Raw genomic sequence first — 22,846 nt, forward strand, 5'->3', positions numbered from 1 at the left:
ATGTGAACAGCCTGAAATAAAAACAGATTCATCACTAAACATTTCCTAGAAGCTGTTCTAAAGATGTTTGTAGATACAGAATCCAGATCTAGTCTAAATGTTTTCAATGTTGGTGGAAGTTTGAGACCAATGTTACAGCTGAAGAGTGATTTGAAATATAGTTCTGTCCAGTGACACATGTAACTACCTTGTGTGAGATTTTGTTCTTAACTATAGTTTCCAGTTTATAAATTCAAGTTTTTTTCCAATATCTAAGATTAAATTTGTGGTTTACTCCCAGCAGTACTGAGGTCAACCCCCAGACTTGCACCAAAACCATCATAAAACCTTATGGTTTATTGTGAGGACTTTTACTTAAACTCAAACCATAAAATTTGCTGTTGAGTTTTGCTTTCAGATTTAAATTCGTTTGGAAACAAAACTAGAACGAGAAATTCAGGCAGAATATGTTTAAGAAAACTGCTCCTAGTGTGAGGATAGTGTCTCAAAAGCAATAGAAACACTGTACATGAAGGGAAATGCTTTATGAACACCTTTTAAGTGTGACATTTATCCTGTAGAGAAAAGAACTATGAACTACCAATTTAATAATTCAAATACAGAACATGCTTCAATTAAGTTGTGGGTTTATTTCACTGGTTCTGTCTATTGGAGTTTTTTGTTTGGTTGTTTTTTTTTCCAGTATAGCTTTGCCTAGCTTAATTTGAGCTGTTCCTGATGTGAGAACACAAGGAGAGATTTTGAGCTGTGGATATTGATCCAGTCATTGAAAACTCTGTAACAGGAACACATTAGGCTTACTAATAACTTAACCTAATTTAGTAATTGTGCTGTTACAATTATGACAAGTTGACAATTTAAATTTGTGATTAATGCTGTGGACCACTAATAATTAATGGTAAAAGTTATTAATTAATAAACATTTTCTTTCCATTGTCAAGGTCCTGTCAGTCATCAACTACATACATCATTTTTGAAACAGTGCAACAGGGCCAGATTTAGACCAATTCTCATGAGCAAACACACAAGCAGAGCAGACTCTCTAAAGGCAGGGTGCATACAGAACCTGTGAAAGTTGTCAACAGGGGCTTTCCAGAATAAATCAGAAGAAACTGCATGTACTAACCAACTAGCAGCATATAATTTTGCTCAAAAAGTTGTCAGACTCTTGTATTTTCATCCCAAGTAGCAGCTCATGTAACTGGATGCTTTAGGAGACATCCAGCCAGGGAATCAGATACAGCTGGATCACCCCTAATTGCCCTGACCAAAATGTTGATTTGTAAGTGTGGGTGATTCTGCAACAGGGCTGGGAGGCTTTGGCCAACCTGTTTGTGCCAGAATTTTAAACTAGATTATCAAGCGTTCCCCAGTGAAAACTATGGGCAGTGTGGTTCTCCAGGAACACACTTGGTGATGATATTGATCTACACAAGATGAGAAGATAAACTGAAATTACCTGAGGTGGGATTGGGCAGAAACCAGAGTTAGTGTCGGGTATTGAATAAATGACAGATCAGGAGCACAGTCTTGCTTCACGAGGGCAGCTCTGCAACACTGTCACATACACAGTCATCATCTCCAGGCAAACTGTTGCTGACTTCAAGGGCAATGACTGTACTTGCCTCCTCTTTCCATATAGTGACTCCTGCTTGACTTTTTATTTCTGGTTTGGTTTGGTTTTTTTCCTTCCATGATGACTAAGCATCTAATTTGAATTAACTGTGGGAGAAGAGAGGATTGGAAGTACTGCTTATTATTATTCAGGTTGTCGTTAATGTCTGTTTTCAGTTCACAACATTAAAATGAAATATTCACACAATTGGGCCAGTTGTAGTTCAATCAGAAACCCATCCAACTACCCTGAGGAAATCCCATCAGGGCTCCTTATGCAGCAAGAATGAATTTTAATTAGAAATTTGAAATAAGCTTTTCTCCAGTTTTGCCAGAAACAAAATGGGCTGGTGCTTAATTCCTCCATATGGGGAGTTAAAACCTTTTCAAAAAATCAGCACTTAAAGAAACATCTCAGATTTAAGATTGTGATAAATGAGTCTATATTTGCACTTTCTGTAAGTCCCAGTGAAGAATCTGAGTGTTTTGCAAACACATTTCTAGGTGCAAAGTACACTGCCACTTCTGCTGTGAGTACCTGTATTTTAAAAAGTTCTCTCATAATAAAAATGATGTATTATTTAGTTGCACATAAAGCTATATTTGAAGATGCAGCTAATAAAAAGAGAAAAAAAAAATAGGAGGCAGAGAGCAATTTCAATGGAAAACTACTGTTTAGGCAGGTTGAGTGGGACACATGGTATTAGCCCTGAGAGATATTCTGAACTGTTAGAAGAATTCCAGTAAGAAGCTTGCTCCAACCCAAGGACAAGAGGAGGAACAATAGGGTAATTTCCCAGAATTCAGAAATAACAATTCTTAAACCAGTCACTAATTTTAGGGTGTAAGGTTCAACTCTAAAACTGAGGGAGGATGGCAGGGGGAAGTTACCTGACTGCATTAAGTTGCTATAAAGTAAGTTGATCAGGCTTTCTATTCTTTAATAACTTTGACAGCTGGAAACCTCCTGAACAAAACTAGTTCTGATCTATGTGCAAGGGTTGCTAAGCCAGAGCAACACAATCAGTAGGTGGAAGATCACTAGCAAGGTGTGTGGTTTTGGTATTTTGGGATAGGTTTTTTGTAACTTGGGTTGTTGGCTTCTTTTCCTTGTTGATTGCTTGGTTAGTTTTAGGCTGGGGTTTGGGGTTTGTTTCGGGGCTTTTTTTAACTGAGGATTTCTTATTTGTTTTCTTGGTTTTGTTTGTTTGTTGTTTTTTTTTTTGTCTTGCTTAGCTGTTCAAACAGAGCTTGGAGGGAAATGAAATAGACACTTCACCATAGATGGCTTTTCCTTTTGCCTTCTGACCTCTATGTCCATTCCTTATTTTCCTTCTGCTTATCTCTTCCCTAAAAACTCCTTTCAAGCAGAACACATAAGTCTTTCCCTCACCTTAAATTAAAATGGCTTAAAGTTGACACTTGCAGACCACAGGCTGAGCTCATTTTGATATGTTTTCCCTGTCTTTGCTGCCTTGGAAACCTAGTGCTTTTGCCTATACCATTTGCATGTAGGTAGAATGACAAGCACGGTATGATCCCATTTGCAGACATTCCTAGGCTGTTTGCTGAAGGCTGTTCAGTTTGCCAGTGAGACACAGGACTTGTATGCCACTGTTTTAACTTCCAAAGCAAAGGATTGCACCACAACCTCCAGAAAGGCAGGTGGGAAATAAAAATACAGAATTGTAGGCAGGATCCTTAACTAAACTGAACAGGTCTTTGACAAGACTTATACTACAAGCTGATGATCTATGCTATTAGCATACTGTCCTAATAAGAAACATCCTGATGTCCTAGCCTTACCCCTAAGTAAATGTCTTTCTCCAAGCTCCAAATTTGGGTAGGTGTGTGAATGCAAGCTGTCACTTTGAACATTTTTCTTCTGCTGCTTAGGATCCCTAGAGCTCAACTAAGGATAATAAGATGAGTCTGATTATATGCAGGGTAAACTGTAACACACAGCTAAACCAAAAAAGGCAATTCTGTAATTTGGTTCAGCATAACTAAGGGCTTGATCACAAGTTTTTCTGATGTGGGTTGGGTTTTTCCCCCTCTTCTCCATGCATTGTAAGACTTGCTGGTACACATGCCTCAAACCACTCAAGGTCAGGAGCAAGGTTTTGTGTTAAAGCAGGAGTTGCAATATTGAAGGTATTTGTCTTGTGTTCATGTTTAGAAAGAGGAGTTTCTAGTACAGCTAGGTAAATAATTGAGCTGTATGTTACATAAAACATGGTTTTTCTGACTAGGGGAATTCTCATCTCACAAGGATTATGCAGCTTGGTTTTGCATGGAAACAATATTAACTAGAAAACAGGTAATTTCTTGTCAGAGGAAGTGAACATATTTGTATGGCAACTGCATCTATTATCAAAATAAATTTTCCCTCGGGGTCATCTGATTTTTACAACCAGTTTCACACTTGATTCAAGTTCTTTGTGGCATGAAATCCTTGAAATTTCATGGAAATGAGTACAAGTTCTGCTTGAAAATTGGCATATTTAGTTCTCCCAATACCAGAAGACTCAAGATTATGTTTAAACTGTAGATAAACATTCTTTATAGCACAATGAACTAGAGCAGGTGTCCCAGTTCAGTATGCAGAGCAGAAGATCAGGTTGTAATCACCGTTATACTCCAAAGGTTGGTTTTAATTAACAAGAGCAAAGATACATTAATGAACGGGGGAAAGTTTATTTAAACAAAAGCTCTTACTCTAAAGAGAGTTCAGACATTATAATCCCAAGAAAGATCTCCTTAAAAATTCTTATGGAAATAAAGAAGAGAGAACAAAAGGTTGAGGGTTCAAATAAATTTTCTGCTGAAATTTAGCACTGAGTAGAAGAAAAGAAGCGACAGTCAGGAAAGTGAAGTTCTCTACCTGTTCTCCCTTGGCCATGATCTCTTTTGCTATTTTGTCTAGCAAGCACCTCTGTGTTTCCTTCAGGGGCTCTCCAGATTGTGTGGAATGAGATTTATTTATCCTAGTCTGCCATGGTAACAGTCAGTCCCTGTCAACCTTACTGGTGATTTAAGGAATAAAGTAATCCTTACAAAGGATCTCTGGCTGAAGGAAGTAAACACTTAGCTAAAATAATGACACCTCACATCTAACTAAAGCTAGAGTTTTAGTCTTTTTCCTTAAACTTTTTATCTACAGTATGAAATGTTAATACACACAACACTGTAGTTAAAAAGACTGTCACTTCCATGGGCATTGGATCAATTTGCTGTCCATCCTCAGAGATCAATGGCTTTTCATTCCTACGAAAGAGATAGATTCCATATTTAGCTTATATATGCAGCTACAGGAGATAGCTACAGAAAAGATAAACAATATTGCCACTTTTGGACCACTGCTTATCTTCAGTTAATGTGATGGGACAAGTACTTCCTTTATATGCAGAGAAAATGCCATTTTTTAACTCTCTATCAACATTCTAATTTTGGACTAGATGTTAGTAGTAGTAGCAAGAACACTTTTTAAGCTGAATATGAAATCTTTTATCTTGTTTGGTTTCGAAACCTTAACCAGGGAGTAGGTTGTCACATTCTTAATATATGTAAAGTAATAATAGTGATATGCCTAAAGATTATCATACAGAGTGTTCTTTGACAGCAGCTGCAATATAAACAAAGAAAGCACCAAGAGCAAGGCTGTGAAGCAAGCTGTGTGTTCCTCAGAGAAACTTATCTCTTCTGCTACTTCCCATTGCTCAGCTTATCCAGCATGTCTCAAGCCATGCCTAGTTACCATTTCTACCTCTTATTCAGTCCAAAGAAACATTATTATATCAGGCAAAATTTTCTGTGTTTGTCAGGTATTGCTTTTTTCCCTTCCTCTTCCATCTGAGCTTTCACCAGATCTGTTCCTTCAGCTGTATCTCACCTGACTCCCAGCTTTGCATGTCAATGCACACTTCCAGCTCACTGCAGTGGCTTCTGATGCTTCCTGCTGCTTTCTTACAGCTTGTAGGATACATTTACCATTCAAGTTTTTATTATTTTATTGCTACTTTCTCTTCTCTGTCTTTTTTTTTTTCTGTGTGTGTATGTTTTGGTTTGGTTTTGTTTGTGGTTTTTTTGTTGTTGTTGTTTTGTGGTGTGGTTGTTTTGATGTTTTTTTTCCCTGTCACTGGGGAAAACTTGATCTTATTGATTTCTCTTGGAACTCTGCTATTTACACGTGGCCTGTATAAATGTACACGAACAGCAGCACATATGAAACAGGAAACATGCTGAGTAGATCTCCAAGTCAATCTACAGCAGAGTGCAAGTCCATATAGAAGCACTACACTAGGTAGCTTCAGGTAACTCAAAAACCAGTTATCCTAGTCTTGCACTGTCCTGTACATCAGCTAGTTCTTAAACAAGTACCTTTGAAGGAACAGGTATATTGTTTTGCAAAGATTACTAGGTTTAGCACAACTACATGATAACCAGGACACTCATGGACTTAGGAAATTGTAGAGAATTCTATAACCATGAGTTCTCACTTACCTTAATAGTTCAAGGAATATTTTGAAGTGATCTAGTTGATGAGAATGAAACTGATGATGGATACTAGGTCTCTAGAGATAGCTGTTCTTCAGACCACGGTTGATTTCAGCAAGGGTAGTACTAGATGATGTCTTGAACAACCCCTTGAAAGGAAGGGAAATTAAGAAAACATGGTAAGGTACACAGACCATTACTTACATGGATGCATATCCCTACCCAGCCCCAAAGTCCTGCATTTAGTGGGTGCCATAGGACCACACAGTGTTTAACAGGCTTGTCCTTTGCCCTGCATGCATGCATGCATTCTCCTTGCTGTTCCCCTGCATAGCCCCAAGGGCTCTCTGTGGCTGTGAAGAAGCAAATTATAGAAAACTTTTTGCTGGAAGAAGGTGAAGATTGTTTCAAGTAAGAGATTTGAGTTTGGTTAGTTCTCCCTTCAGTCCTTGTCTCAATTGACTAGAAGTTCCTTGCAGCAGAGTAAACTTAGGTTTCTATTGGTATGTGTCACTAAAACAAGTAAGTCTTGAGCTAAACAGCCATCTTAAAACACTATCTTCAAATATGTGCTGGTGCTCTTACTGAGGTTTATATAGTAAGAAAACACCTACAACTTCAAGATTTAGAGAAACTCATTCCTTTTTAATATGAAACTTGTTCAGACAGGTTTTTGGTTTTTTCCAAAAACTTGATTGCAAAACAGATATGAGTAAATTTGCCAGGCATTTGACAATGCTGTTGGAATCTTCCACTGTGTTAAGAAGACACATGTGCTGTCATAGTTTCCTGTACTAGAAAGAGAAAGATTCAATTACAGAAGGAAATTAGAACCTGACATAAAGGTTAGAGAGTAGGTGAACAAGTGAAGTTCTGAAATTACACAGCTATTGCAGTAAAGGTCTGATAGTCTTTCTACAGGTTGCAGGATCTGTGGTAGTTCTGATAAATGTTTTACCTTTTATAACAGATCTATCAAGGATAGCAATGGCAGAGGAAAAAGTTCTCTTTACAAAGTCACCTACAAGAAAGGAGTCAAAAAGTTCTTTCAGCTTCCTTAACCTCATTGAATCTGGGTAATTCAGTTGCCACTCTCAGCCTCAGAGTTCTTGTTCTAGAAGCCCTTCTAATATTTGCCAAACTACCAGCTACATTTATGTAGATACTGTCACATATTTAAAGGAGGATTTAAAGTTTCAGATTCCAGCATGAGTAACTGTTGGTTTAGAAAGCAAAATCACGAAAGAATACATCACATTAAGTTTCATCTAGGACAGATTAAATGAAAATTGAATGCTATTGAAATCCTAAGCTTACTGCATGTTTAAAATCCACATACTTCAGTAGTGTGATGTGTAAAACACTCTCCATGTTCCAAACAAAGAACTAGTTTGCCTTTATTTGGAAGCAAGTAAGTGACACCAAAAGTCCACCAGATTGGTGTGGAAGATCACCTCCTTAAAGCATTAGAAAAAACTACAATACAGCAAAATCTAGGTCTAGATCAGTTTCCCAATAAAAAGTTAAAAAGGAAAGCCTGTCAAGCATAGACAAAGCAAAGAACAACTAAGGAAAAGATCCTGACTAAAGTGACAGAGAAAGCACAGAGAGCAGTCGCAGGAGTACCTTTGCAATCTAGAAGGTAACTCTCTTTTTTGGTAAGAACCAGAAAGAAGAGTCAGAGGAAAAATGGGTACAGATGAAAGGTAATTGCTGCTTTGAATAAGTAGTTAAGATTCCTGAATATGGAAACAAAGAACAACCATTCATCCTCCCCGAAAAACCTCACAAAACAGGAGGAATTGGCTCCATAAGAGCATAGACTTGGAGCAGAAACACAGCTGGAAAGCTTTGCTATCTCCAAGTAAAACTCTTTAAGGCAAGTAATAATTTGGGACAACAGCAGAGTCAATTGTCTGACTGGGGCCAGACTCTTCTCAGTGCTGTCCAGTGACAGAATAAGGGGCAATGGACACAAATGGCTAAACAGGAGGTTTAACCTAAGTATAAGAAAATACTACTTTATTGTGAGAGTGATAGAGCACTGGAATAGGCTGCCCAGAGAGGTCGTGGAGTCTCCTTCGCTGGAGACATTCCAAACACGCCTGGATGTGTTCCTGGGTAACCTTCCCTAGGGGATCCTGCTCTACCAGGGAGGTCAGACTAGATGGTCTCCAGAGGTCCCTTCCAACCCCAACCATTCTGTGACTGTACCAGTCAAGTCCATTTTCTATACATCTCCTGAAGCTGACACCAAATCTGAATTCAAGAAGCATGACTTAATAAATAATGTATGGCTTTAGGAATATCATAACCATTCTTAATATACATTTTTCATCTAGTTCTCCATGAAAGCATTTAAGCATGTACTGTAAGAAAAATAATGAAGAGTTAATCCTATGGCTTTATAAGGCTATCATTCCAAGAGATTATTAGTAAAAGTATTGATAAAAGTATTCCAGAACCTTAAGATGGCCTACAGAAAAGCCAGGGAGGGACTTTTTACCAGGGTGTGTAGTGATCTTAGATCTGTCTTATATTCAGATGTATATAGAGTGATACATAAAGAAAATCTTTCCTTTGAACTGGTGAGCCTTCTTAAGAACCACAATTAATGCATAACAGAATAAGCTCTCAATATTCAGTAATTCTCTTAAATTATTATTTAGTCATTATTGCTTTAAGTAAAAACAGTGTATTTTACCTAAAAAAAACCCCAGACAAAACAATACAACAATGCAGCAAACAACACCCGAACAAAAAACCCACCCAGAAGCATTTGTCTGAGGAAGATGCATCTATGTAAAGTAACACCTCTCAAACAAGATTTGTCTACACTGTGGTGTAACCACTGCTCATGCATTCACGGGTGTATTTTGTGACTAAATGGGACTGCAATAAGGTCACTGCCTTAGCAGTTGGATACTGTATGCACCTTCCCTTGCTTTCCTGTTCTGATAACCTCTCCACTGGCACTGTCTTTTGACTTGGCCTCTCTTTGTACCCATGCTGAGGTTTTCAAAGGGGAACACCAGGTAACATTTCACACAGAATTTACAAACTTCCTTACCATCCACCAGAACAATCTAGTTGTACCAACTCTTTCAAAGAGCCTTGAGACTGATCACTTAAAAGGCTGTCTCCAATCTGTATGTGACGTTGAGTTTTTTGTGTTTTCTTATAAAGTAAGAGCACTCTCTGAAGTAAATTCTCTGAGCTGGTTTAGCTCAGGTGCCCTAATTTCTTGAAGCAAAGCCTGAGAACTGCATTTTCCCCATACCTCCATAGTGTTCTAGGTGAACACTAGAAATCACTGGAAGGCAGAGAGAGTGCTCATCTTCAAGAGCAGTTGCCACCTTAAACAGCAGTGCACAGAAGAGCTAAAAAGCACTTTATAGCTCATTCAGAAATTCAGCTGAGAAGTCTGTGGAGACTCTTCCTGTTTTTTCTTACTTCCTGGTGTTTTTCTTCCTTGACAGGTAGCACACAGAGTATCTAAAAGCTTTCTCTCTCACCATCAGCATAGCATGTCTCTCTCTAGAGCCCTTTCTCCCCAGGAAGATGGCAACAGCTTGCTAAAGCCCTCTAGACCACATCAGGGATGGGGATATTAAATATAACCAGTGCGTGACAAAGCCGGGGGCAGGAGGAGGGCACCTTCTGTCAGTGGAGCCTGCAGAGTATCCCAGTAAGAGTTCAAAGAAACAAACCTCCTTATTTCACCAAGACTTATGGAGCTATTAACAGCTGCAAGCACCTTGGAGCACAAGGCACAGCAGAGGTGGTATTGGCTGTAAAAGTTAAATTGAGCTCTTTGGGGCAGCTACAAATTAGTCCAAAAGGCATTCTTGACCCAGAACATTAGCTAGAAACAAACACTCAGGGTAAGATATTTCTTCACAGGACTGGCCCAGCCCAGACCTCCTCCCCCCCACAGAGAGGCCTGAATTATTCAATGAAAAATTAGAAAGGAGTTTCAGAATCAGGTTAGAAGGGTCATATCCCACACCCATGCTGCAGGCATATGGGTGTACTCATTGCAATGGGAATGTGGAGGCATGAAAGTGCTACACAGGGACAGAAGAAATTACATCGATTAAATGGGTCAGAATTCCAAAGTGAGTTATTCCAAATTTTTATCTCTGTGTTGGAATAAAACAGCTTAATGTGTGCACAGAGTCTTGATCATTCATTTTACAACTCCTCTTGGCCACAGCACCTGAGACACAAAACTTGTAAACAAAAAATTGAACACAGCATCAATTCTATACCAGAAAATTACAGTGGTTCACTTGGTACCAAGTGTTTCCGGCAGATCTGTGGCATCTAGCTTGAAATCGTTCAATCTGAGATTAAATACATAGATCTTCATTTTAGACAGATCCTTCTTCAAGAGTTAACTCTGAAAATAAGTTCTTAAGTAATATGTGGTCAAAAGAAATAAGCAATTAAATAAAAACACCTTGCCTGTTAATGGGTTAGTATTCAGAGCCACATGGAGAGCATACATAGTCCTGAGCAGTGGGTTTTTACTCTCTCCTCACTCCCTCTCACTTGTATTTAACATGTGACAAACCAGAGAGTTTCTCATCCCAGCTGACTACAGACAAGCACATTTTGTCAGCTCTGTAATTTCAATTAAGATTTACAGATATTGGTGACAATAGGAATAGAATGAGGGGGGGGAAGTATTTAAACTACTGTGGTAGCCTCTTAACCAAGCTCTAAATATATCCAAGCTCACATAAAAGCATTTAATTTACTCAGTAAATTAATTCTCAAATATGGTTCTAAATTCTAATTCAACAAAAGCTGCTTTAGGGTCTAGAGTGGCAGCTCTGGAAATGCTTTATTCCCTCTACGTTATGCAGAGGTGGGACGCCTGCTGAGGTCTGTCCAGAGCACTTAGTCTTACTGGGAATCAGGCTTCTTTGTTCTGCAGTGTTGCCTGTCCTCCAGTCTCAGATGGGAATGGTAGACATTTTTCTCAAAAACTTGAATTTTTAATCAATAGAAAACATAGGCTTGATCATGACTGTGGTGGAGTAGCAATGATTTTTTCCAGGAGTAATGCAAGAGAAGATTTCTATTTCTATGTCTACTTAATAAATTTAGAAAATAAAAGGCAACGTGAAGCAACAATATTTTGTTCTCTGGTTAAAATAAGACCATCGTGCATTCAAGAGTTCATAATAGGGGGGAAGCAGCAGAACAGACAGGTGCACTGAGACAGCTGTAGTATTTGATTAATACTGCAATCCAAAAGCAAGGAAAAAAAATAAAAAGGATTAATTAGTCTTAGTAGATCAGGAGCCAGGAAAAATATAGTACAACCACAGTTTTATGAATCCTGGCAGGAACCCATAATTTGTACATTTCTAACTATTCATGGATGTGACAAACCTGGGATGAAGACTACCCCCAGTAAATGTAATGAAGCTCACTCTGCATTAAAAACACCAAATCAAACATGTCCAACTGAACAGAAGGAGCATAAAGAAGCTGATATACATTCTTGCAAATAACATCTAATGTGTCATGGAAAGCAGACAGAAACATTGTGGTCAATGACTAAGCTTTACACAAAGAAAAGGGAGGACAAATCATGTGGAGGAAAGGCAAGAAATGTAAGCACCACAGCAACCATGTTCTGCAGCAGAAGAATAAAACAGGAACAATGTTCCAGGTCTAACTGCACCCTGAATCCTTTCAGTCTGTCTCAAGCACTCCCTCTAACCACAGCCACAGCTTCTGTACCTCCATTGCCTGAAAACAACATGGTCCTGCTGCATTGATCAAGCACAGTGTGACCTGGCCAGCCAGGTGATACATACACCATTTCTTAGACCCCTTTTTATGGGGACGCATAACGTTAACTGGGCAAAAAGTCTGCTTTCATTCAAAGACAAAGTTCATTCAATGAACAAAAGGATCCTTAAATTCTGGATACTAGCTTGCCACAAAGGACCTCTATATGAAATCTCTTACAAAAGCTTGGTCTCTGATGATAATATGAGGAAGTTCAGCTGACTCCCATCTTTGGGTCGAGTCAAACAGACAGACACTTGCTTTTCCCATATTTCTTTATCAGCTTCAAATTGCTCCCAACCTGTTTGCTTATCACCCTGTTTCAGCCAGCATTTTCAGTCACTAGGATCCCTCCAGCTGAGGGTTTAATGTAGAAATTACACAGTCAGGAAAGGCTGTTTCTAATCAATACCTCTGTTGGTTCCGGAACCTTGCTATGCATTTCCTTTTCTACCTTAACTCCTGTCAGCCAAGCAGATAACCCAAAAGGAATCAGATTCACAAATAAAGTTCTTTTTAAGTGCATGGAGATTCCTTTCCTTGTAGAAGGCAAAAGTACAGACAGTAACAAAAAACCTGCAGGCAGTAGGGCAGACTAGGTTTCTGCATACTCTGAAGAAAATGTGCATTTAAACTAGCAACTGTTAAGCATATCAAAATAATCTTTGCAACAATGTTGTTATAACAGATCCACCTGGTTGCATTTGGCTGGGGAGGAAGATGTTACTTTGTCAAGCATAACAAAACTAAGCATTTTCCCAGCTGGGGCTCTTAAAAGGAAGCTCTAAATGGATTTTGGCACGTAGACTTCTATGAACAGTGGATCTTCTTTGCAATCCCACCTAGTAGTCGTCAGTTGTTATGAATGCCACTGGGATTCTACTGACTTCCAGAAGTGTTTCAATAGAAACTGTGTCAGGTACCTGAATGACTGTTCATAGCACAATGATTGCAGGAAACTTCTGTTACTGATGGAGCCACAAAAGGAAAACGACAACAAAAACAAACAACAAAAAAAAACCCCAAACCTCAGTTATTAAATGAGAAGGAACATAATGCAAAGTTACTCACAACAAAAATATGGAAATACCAAAATCTAGAATCTATAAGATGAGTTAAGGTCATTTATGGAACCTACTTCATCTTTTGTCCATCTCATGGTCTTGACTCAATTTTATCTGAAATTAGGTCTAAACACCAAATATACACCATTTGTAAGACTATTTTAAGATTTTAACTGAATGGATGACAGCTTTAAATGAAACTTAGTTTTTTCTCATGCATCTGTGATAAAGCAGTCTTAATTGGAGGGGGAGAGAGGGTGGTGGTGGTGATGGAGCTGTTGGGGCTTTGTTTGTTTGCAGGTTTGGGGTTTTTTTTAGGATTAAAGTGGCTATGACAATGTAAGCAAATACTTACATATAGAATCATAGGGGTTGGAAGGGACCTCTGAAGATCAAGTCCCCCCTGCTGCAGCAGCAATACCCAGGGCAGATCACACAGGAACACATACAGACATCTTGAAAAGTCTCCAGAGAAGGAAACTTCACAACCTCTCTTGGCAGCCTGTTCCAGGGCTCTGTCACCCTTACAGTAAAGAAGTTTTTCCTCATGTTGAGGTGGAACTTCCTGTGCTGTAACTTGGTGCCATTTCCCCTCATCCTATCACAGGACACCAATGAAAAGAGACTGGCCCATTCCTGACATCCACCATTCAGATATTTGTAGACATTAATAATGTCCCCTCTTAGTCTTCTCAAGACTAAACAGCCCCAGGTCTCTCAGCCTTTCCTCATACGACAGATGTTTCAGACCCTTAATCATCCTCATAGCCTCTGTTGGACTCTTTCCAGCATATCCCTCTAGAACTGGGGAGCCCAGGACTGGACATATAATTTAGACTTTAAATGTTGAGGTTCAGCTTCTACAGAGATGTCCTTTCTACCTATCCTTTCTTACTGTTCCCTAACAAAAAGACAGAAGGCTAACTTTTGTAAATATGTAGAAGTGATTGATACTCCTTCCTGTTAACTTTTGAACAATTTTGCTATAATACAAAATACCAAGTTTTCATGCTTTCCTTGATAGTTTAAGAGAGAAACTGCAATTCACCAAGGAGATGAAATAATACTGTTTGATCAACAGCCTCCTATCTGATGCTGCAAAATTGCAAAACCTGTTTTCAAAGGCTTAAATCAGCAAAGTGGGGGAAGAAGAATAAAAGAGCATGAAGATAGAGACAGTAATTACCAAAAAGTAAGTAATTAAAACAGACCTGAGACTGCTTGAAGCAAGCACAAATACATTGACAAGAACAGGTCTATCAGGACAGATTCATTCTAATAACGGTTAACAACTGAGGGAAGAGAGGAGAGAGGAAGCCTGGGAGGAAAACTCAGCATTGACATGAAAAAGCTGATATGAGAAAGAAGGGAATTGAAGGATTAGGTGTAGAGTGAAACTCTGATTTATGAGCATGAAGACAGTTGTGGATAAGCTCCAGCATCTAATCTAACTGTAATCAGGTCCTTAGTTCCAAGGAAGCACAGTATGTCTCAGGACCATTTAGTAACTGGCACTCACCTGATTCATAACAAAGAAGAGAAGACAACTTTATTTAATAAGACATGTGCCATCTGCTTCACACTTATTTTAGGTGATAGATTCCTCTGCAGCACGGGCAGCCAGGCTCTGTCCTGTTATATTTACCGTCCACCATTTCTAAATATTAATGTAGTTTTGTACCCAGCACCAGTTGTGATCCACATCAGGATTTTCAACTATGCATTCCAAGTGTGTAAAATTCTCACCTCAAAAAGGAGAGAGGATTAAAATGAAACAGTGAATGAATGAATGAATAAAGTTCATGGGAAGTTAAACGTTCCACAGGATTTCTGAAAAGTAGCTTTGGCTGAAAGATTTCTCTTCCCTCTCTGCATATTGCTTGTATGCTGATCTCAAAACAATGTTACTGGCAGTGCATAGAGAAGTGAATGCTGAGCGTGTGCAGGCAGCATATACCAAGACACGTGCCTATTTCAGGCCTGAGGTGCTGGAGATACTATACGAAGGTAAAAATAGAAATCAAACACTACCTGTGCCACAGCCAACAGCAACACATGTGCCTCGTCCTGTTTATGCCTTAGTATTCTCATCAAGAAATTAGAACCAAAACCCAATAACCTCTTATCAACCTTGCAAAATAGGAAATAAATCCACTGATATTTCCGAGGTGAACAGATTTGATGAGGCTTAGCTTTAGATGCATTTTCTCTCTGTAGTGACTATTAGGCTTATTGATTCTAGTGAAGTGATTTTAGCCTTATTGATTTTAGGCTACCGGTGGCTTTTTATTGTGATACCGATTCAAAGCCAATATGGTGAAGGGAAGTAAAACTGAAGTGAGTTCTTTGTGACCTTGAATCGATGTAGCTGTTTGCTTTCAGGCAATGGAGTGCTACTGGTGTGCCACTGGTGTTGCTTTTACTAGGAAAAAAAAAAAAAAAAAAAAAGTGTCTTTTCAGATGTCTTAGTTGCTTCTAAAACCCTAGTGCATTGGTGGCAATATGGATTTTACACAGAAGAGCTACTGAAATGTAACCCTGGACAATCAGTTGATTCTTCTCAGATAGCTAAATACACCCAGATAGCTAATCACTGTCTACTTTAAGACAAATGTTAGCTGAAAGCAGGAAAAACCCTTACCTGTTTAACAAATGTGGGGATAGCTTTAGAGGCTCTAAATCTAGGGCATTGTGCCTTTGTAACAGGGGAAAGCCAGAGAAAAAGTTCAGCATTTTTCCTCTGACAAGGAACCTTCTTTTACTTCTAAACGGGGCACATTTTTATTATTATCATTTATATTTTTTTTAGACAGACAGACAAGGAAACTTTAAAGCCCTTCTAGTTTCTTTCTAGAGCACAGCCAAAGTTTGAAGTCTCATCCAGAGAACCTATACACAAAAAAATACAACACACTGGGGTGGCAAACCACCCTGCTTTGCTGCTGTGTTTCTTCTGTGACCATCACAGCAGGCTTCTTGCCACTGGGGTGCCACTGGTGTTTTTTTTTCTAGGGAAAAAAAAAAAAAAAAAAAAAAAAAAAAGTGTCTTTTCAGATGTCTTAGTTCCTTCTAAAACCCTAGTGCATTGGTGGCAATATGGATTTTACACAGAAGAGCTACTGAAATGTAACCCTGGACAATCAGTTGATTCTTCTCAGATAGCTAAATACACCCAGATAGCTAATCACTGTCTACTTTAAGACAAATGTTAGCTGAAAGCAGGAAAAACCCTTACCTGTTTAACAAATGTGGGGATAGCTTTAGAGGCTCTAAATCTAGGGCATTGTGCCTTTGTAACAGGGGAAAGCCAGAGAAAAAGTTCAGCATTTTTCCTCTGACAAGGAACCTTCTTTTACTTCTAAATGGGGCACATTTTTATTATTATTAATTTATATTTTTTTTAGACAGACAGACAAGGAAACTTTAAAGCCCTTCTAGTTTCTTTCTAGAGCACAGCCAAAGTTTGAAGTCTCATCCAGAGAACCTATACACAAAAAAATACAACACACTGGGGTGGCAAACCACCCTGCTTTGCTGCTGTGTTTCTTCTGTGACCATCACAGCAGGCTTCTTGCCAACACAGTTCTGCTGTTGCTGAGGGATGCCCAAGGCAGCCCCCACAACAGCAACAGCTGCTGCCACCTTCTTTTGCAGCCCCATCCTAAGCACAAGCAGGAGAAGGAAGCCTGATTCTCTGGGATCCTTCTGTGGAACTTCATCTTGGCCTTGCCACTTCATCTCACGATCCCTCCTTGCAGGAGGGAGGAAACAACAAGGGAGGAAAAGGTGCATAGAAAAAGGTGGAGAAGAGAGAACACCCCCCAACTTCACATATCTTCCCAAAATCCTGCTGACTCCTCCTCTTCACCTTCTGTACTAGCAATTATCAAATATTTCAGCTTGTCAATACCTTTGTTAATCCCTGATATCCTGCTAAACCTCCTCTGTCCCCTGTACAGAGCTCCTGTGCTCGTCCAGCTGTCCTTCCCTTGCCCAGGCCCTGCAGCCACCTCCAACCCTGCTGAGCCCTCCCTGCCTCCCCTCCACCCAGTCTCACCAACCCACTCCTCAGGTACCCTTGGGACAGCAAACCTGAGTGTTGCTGACCCTACTGAAAAACTTTGTGCTGACTCTGGCCTCATCCTCCCTAGATTTCATCTTTAAAAATTAATAACTATATGTATTTATTTAGCTTTATGTCTCTTTAGGTTTAAGAACAGCTTCAGAAGGCAATGAATTTTTAATGAAGGGTAGAAAATTGACAATCTATTTTAAGATACAGCTGCAACAAGTACTTTTATCTATCTTTTTAAGGTTTTCTCTTTTTTTGCTGCATAGTAACTTTAACACAGTTGCCTTTACAGTTATATATGCATTGATATACTCAGTAGGAAGAATAATCTCTGAAAGAATATTAAAAATGAGATTCATTAAATGAGTGCACTCTTTCTCTCCCCACTATTTATATAAAAGGAAGAGAAGCAATTGTCCTAGGGCCAGTTCTTTCAATTTTTGTAGATTAGTGTAACTTTGTGGGCTTCAGTAGAAACCACATCTGTTTGCATCATCTGAAGATCTAGTCCCTGACTTCTGTGCTAAACCAAATTCCCTTCATAATTGTAGCAGTGTAACTCTTGTAACTTCACTGGAAACCCATTTGTTCAATTCAGCACATTAATGGTCTATATATTTATTTTTCCACTATAGAAAAAAAAATAATAAATTAAATTTCTATATTTCCTCTACATCTGTTTTTCAAAGCCTTTTTTTTTTTTCCCCATTGCTTTTTTCCCCAGGAATCTAGCTAGAACACGAGGTTCCAAGAGGAACCTGGCTCTGCTTCACAAGTGCAATGTTAGTCTGTACTTGTTTCCAAGGTTTTTGGAACAGAACTAAAACCCTTTACCTAGTTCTCACATTTACCTGACAGCAATAATATGCTCACCTTTGACTATGTTGAATCAACCATGTTCAAATACAAAGATGCACCTTAAAATGCAGGAAGAAACACTACATAAGAGAGGCACAAGTTACTAGGTTGCTTGCCTGTCCTGGAGCAAGCAGAGGGTAGTCCCTTGTTTATGATCACCTTTTAGGTTCAAGCACCAACTCCGCATTAGCTGCATTTGTGTATCTGTGCCCAAAGTACAAATCTGCCACAGGACACAGCTCCACAGTTACCCTCCTGCTGCATGGGAGCTCAGCCTAGTTAGTTGTAGCAGTGTAACTCTTAACTTCACTGGAAACCCATTTGTTCAATTCAGCACATTAATGGTCTATATATTTATTTTTCCACTATAGAAAAAAAAAATAATAAATTAAATTTCTATATTTCCTCTACATCTGTTTTTCAAAGCCTTTTTTTTTTTTTCCCCCATTGCTTTTTTCCCCAGGAATCTAGCTAGAACACGAGGTTCCAAGAGGAACCTGGCTCTGCTTCACAAGTGCAATGTTAGTCTGTACTTGTTTCCAAGGTTTTTGGAACAGAACTAAAACCCTTTACCTAGTTCTCACATTTACCTGACAGCAATAATATGCTCACCTTTGACTATGTTGAATCAACCATGTTCAAATACAAAGATGCACCTTAAAATGCAGGAAGAAACACTACATAAGAGAGGCACAAGTTACTAGGTTGCTTGCCTGTCCTGGAGCAAGCAGAGGGTAGTCCCTTGTTTATGATCACCTTTTAGGTTCAAGCACCAACTCCGCATTAGCTGCATTTGTGTATCTGTGCCCAAAGTACAAATCTGCCACAGGACACAGCTCCACAGTTACCCTCCTGCTGCATGGGAGCTCAGCCTAGTTAGAAGCCTGTGCAGGACTTTGATGGAGACAGGGTATTGGGACTATTGATCAATTACATTCTTTTCTTGCTTTTCTTATGGACTAAATCAGGCTTGGAAACTCACTTGTGCAGAAGACAGATTTGGTTTTCATTATAAACCAAATGTTTACAAAGAGCAAAACATTTCCTTTTAACTTATCCCACCTCCTCCCGATGTGGCCCATCCGCTGGTATCTCGGCTGCTCAGAGCTCGTGCACTAAGGATGAGTGGTTATGTTCTCTCTGATGAGCCAGATTTGCAACAGAGGAGGAGCCAAGATGAATGGCTGCTTCCCTGCCACTGTCATTCAATCATCTGGAAATCTAATTTGTATCTTACTTGGCAGGCAAGCAGCCATCTGCTCCAAGGATATGCTCCAAGGGCAGCTGCCAAATACTGAGCATGCTTTCTGACATAGGGAAAGTAATTGCCTTTATTGGACTAATATAGGTTGAGAGCTAACAATACAGAATGTTTCTCCACAAAAGAAAGTACAGGTATTTAAATATAGTTAAGAATTACACTAACTTCTTTAGGAGCTAAGCCTTTCAAATGACTAACATCCACCCACATGGGATTGTGACTCAGAGCTGGATGGGCCAGAGCAGCAAGTGAAGTTGTTAGCCCCACAGGACTGTTTATGCCCTATAAAAGGTAACGTGTTTGTGGAGATGCACACTGTCTAAACTGAAGCCATGGTGCCAATGGAAATGGATCAGCTGCACACAGAAGACAGGCCACTTGAAAGCATTACATCTCACAACAGCATTATGTGGTCTACTCCTTAGATCATCTTCTCTTGGGATTTCCAGTCTCAACCAGATCAGACAGGGTAACATTCTCAGTATTGCAATACTGTTTTTTAAGATCTTTAAAGTATTTCCATTCTGCACCAGAATGATCCTAGACCTTTAAAGGGAGAGGAAAAGTAGAGGGGGGGAAGCTCTCTAAACCAGTCATTACATAGTTAAGTTTGTCATATACGACAAACATGCAAAACTCAAGGAATTATTGTAGCCAATTCTCTCAAACCCTCCCTGCAACTCATCCTGGTTTTGAGAATGTTCTTGGTAAGTTTGATCAGAACTGACACACTCCCAGAAATTTCTAATTGTGATGAATAGAGCATTATTCCAAGGAAACTGCTGAGGGTAGGAGGAATAGGGAGGACACAGGGGCAATAGCCAGTTTTAATCACAACACATACAATCCTCAGTCTAAAAATTCTGTTTGGATTTAGGAGAGACACCCAAGAAATCATTTGCCACTGCTTTTTCTGCAAATAATGCTTCATTGCCCACGTGGCATCAGCCTTCCACTCAAAGCTTTATCCAAAAACAGCAACCACTGCCTTTATGCCTCAAAAACCATGAGATATCTAACAAGTGAGATAACTGAAAAGCATTTCTCTGCATTTGTTCAATGTTGTGACTGATGCAACTTGGAATAAGTAGGGACCAAATTACAGAATAAACTCTTCACAGGACACCCTGATCTCTGAGCATTCTTCTCAATATAGCCAAAAATCTAGGTGGGCAGTTCAAGGATGTGCCATCTTTTACTTGTCCATGGCAAGAGATCAACATGATTATTTGTGGTACGCTTGCAAAATATATGGGCAACTTGAGGGCAGAGGAAGAGGCACAAAGATAAAAAGTATAGTGCTCTTTTCAACTGTCCACTGAGCTTTACCCTCAGTTTTAAAAGAGCCCAGTGATGTCACACAAGCCAAATGTAATCCCAGTCTGGATCCTTTCCATCCAGAAAGAACAAAAACAAGTATAATTTCTCTCCTATACAGGCTAAAAAGCTAAAAGCTACACAGGCAGATTTTCTGCATTGCTGACCTGGAGCAGGTTTGAAGCAGAGCTTACAAATAAAGGAATCTCTCTCTATATATATTTCCCCTAATTCTGTCAATGATTCAGATGCATCACACGATAGAAGGGCTCAAACATCAAACCTTAAACTACAAGTTTCAGAAGCCTGAGCACACTCTCTGTTGGTATGATTCCATGCTAGCACAAACACTCCGTGCTCCTCTACCTTCTTTGGTGCTTTACTAACAAAGGAACATAACAAAAATATATTTGGCAATATAATGTATCTCCAGATGATATTTTCCTTTACTGAAATAAGAGAAGGTCTGGGAAAGGATGGGCAAAGGATGAGAGGGGACAAGGAGAGAAAATCCTGAAGTGTTTAAAACCTCCGTGAAGTTATTTGCCAGGAGTAGATTTGGGTAAATGTGAAGAGGGGAAGGAGGAAGAAGACTGGCAAGAGTTAAGTCAACATGCTGTGCCATTCTGAGCATGCAAATTAAAGTAATTACCAAAAAAAAAAAGTGGAAATAATACAACACATCTGCCCACAACAGTGATATCTTGTGGCAAAAAGAAATACATATAATTTCCTACTTCTCAGCAGGCAATAGCAGCCACTCTTATTGAAGGAAAGCCCAACAGTGTTTAAACAGTCTCCTCCTGCAGAGTGGCTGGCAGCTACAGGGCTATTGGAGCAGAAAGCTGGCAAGAACTCTGGCAAAAGGGTCTGGGTAAGTTCTCTGTGAGTCTTGGTCCAGTTCCTACATATCAGTAAGCTCTGGGCTTTCAGACATGCTTTTGTACCAGAATTCATCTGTCAAAAGAGGGAATTAGGCCTGGAGTCACCTAGTCTGTTAATTCCTTCTGCCCTGCACTCACACTCAAGATAACATTCTGGTCTGTAAAGCACCTGATAGCAAAGTGTCCAGCTCTTGTGGGGTGGAGATCTACACAGTGAAAAGGACTCCTTAGCCTTACTCCTTGTAATGCCCTTTGCTAGTCTTCATTTTAACATGCCTATAGAGTGTTCCAGCTCCTTTGATTGATCAGCATTCCTGTATCTGGACAGGAGGTATTGTGTTGGGTTGACCCCAACAGGCAGCTGAGCCCCACACAGCCTTTCCCTCACAGCCCAAGAGGGATGGGGGAGTGTATCATAAGGGCAAAAGTGAGAAGACTCATGAGCTGAAGACTGTTTAATAGGGAAGGAAAGATGAACACAAAAGCAAAGCAAAAAAAGGAATGTATTCACTATTTCCCATTGCCAGGCAATATCTAGCCACCTCCCTGGAAACCAAGGCCACAGCATGTGTAAAAACAGCCTTGGGAAAAAAAAATAAAATACAAAACTCTGAATAATCCTCCCTTCCTACTCCTTTCCCTGAGCTTTTACTGCTAAGCAATGTGTCATAAGATCTGGAGTATCCCTCTGGTCAGCTCAGGTCAACTGTCACAACTGTGTCCCATCCCAGCTTCTTGTGCACCTCCAGGCTACTTGCTGGCAGAGCAGCATGAGAAACAGAGAAGGGCTGGAAACTGTGTAAGTAACTGCTCAGTGAACACTTCCACAACTTGTCTGGGCAACCTGCTCCAGTGTCTCACCACCCTCAAACTAAAGAATTTCTTCGTAATGTCTAACATAAGTCTCCTCTCTTCCAGTTTTAATCCATTACTCCTCGTCCTTTCACTGCAAGCCCTTGGAAAAAGTCCTTCCCCAGCTTTTCTATAGACCAGATACTGGAAGGCTGCTATGAGATCCTCCTGAGCCTTCTCAATGGCACAAAGTAGCTGGTATTAACGAGAGACACAAACCCAGTAAAGATGGAAGGCCTATAAAGAACTAAGAAACCTTCAGGATGTCAGGAGGTTTTTATACCAATAACTCTTGGAAATGTGCATTGAATAGGATGAGTTCTCCTCTTGTGTTACAGATTTTTCTCAATGACAATGATACCAGAACCTCATGGAGAATAGTTTTATTTTAGCAAGGCACTGAGAGGTAAGGCCATGCACTCCAGTAAACACACAGGAGAAGAGATAGAAAAAGAGCTGCCCAGAAGCTATGAAAGAAAGAATAAAACAACACCAAAGGGAAAAGCATTATGTAGGTGAATGCTTTCCCCCCCACACACACACCTGGCATTTATCCTGGTATCCCCCACACCTGGTAATTTATCCTCATCTACTAGCATTTTCTTTTACTGCTCTCTTC

This window comes from Chaetura pelagica, unplaced genomic scaffold (assembly GCF_000747805.2).
Source record: "Chaetura pelagica isolate M959 unplaced genomic scaffold, ChaPel_1.0 scaffold55, whole genome shotgun sequence".
Lineage (NCBI taxonomy): Eukaryota > Metazoa > Chordata > Aves > Apodiformes > Apodidae > Chaetura > Chaetura pelagica.